The sequence below is a fragment of the Lampetra planeri genome, chromosome 66, assembly GCF_965212315.1.
Source record: "Lampetra planeri chromosome 66, kcLamPlan1.2.h2, whole genome shotgun sequence".
In the NCBI taxonomy this organism is placed as follows: Eukaryota; Metazoa; Chordata; class Hyperoartia; order Petromyzontiformes; family Petromyzontidae; genus Lampetra; species Lampetra planeri.
In genome coordinates this window covers 206,359-206,966 of record NC_136172.1, presented here as the reverse complement: position 1 = coordinate 206,966, position 608 = coordinate 206,359, and positions in this window count along the sequence as shown.

Below are 608 nucleotides of genomic sequence, written 5' to 3'. Positions count from 1 at the left end.
TGAATGTCCAACAACCCCACCCACACCCTCCCCTAACCGCTCCCCACACACACAGACACCCACACACACACACCCACACACACACCCACACACACATAGACACAGACACACACACAGACACCCCGATTTAGTGAGTGGAGTTTATTTGATATCTCCCTGTTCTACAGAGCGAGAGTGAGTGGAGTTTGTATGATCTCCCTCTGTTTTACAGAGTGAGTGGAGTTTGTATGACCTCTCCCCTGTTCTACAGAGTGAGTGGAGTTTGAATGATCTCCCCCCGTTCTTCAGAGTGAGTGGAGTTTGTATGATCTCCCCCTGTTCTACAGAGCGAGTGGAGTTTGTATGATCTCCCCCTGTTCTACAGAGTGAGAGTGAGTGGAGTTTGTATGATCTCCCCCCGTTCTTCAGAGTGAGTGGAGTTTGTATGATCTCCCCCTGTTCTACAGAGTGAGTGGAGTTTGTATAATCTCCCCATGTTCTACGGAGTGAGAGTGAGTGGAGTTTGTATGATCTCCCCCTGCTTTTCAGAGTGAGTGGAGTTTGTATGATCTCCCCCTGTTCTACAGAGTGAGAGTGAGTGGAGTTTGTATAATCTCCCCATGTTCTAC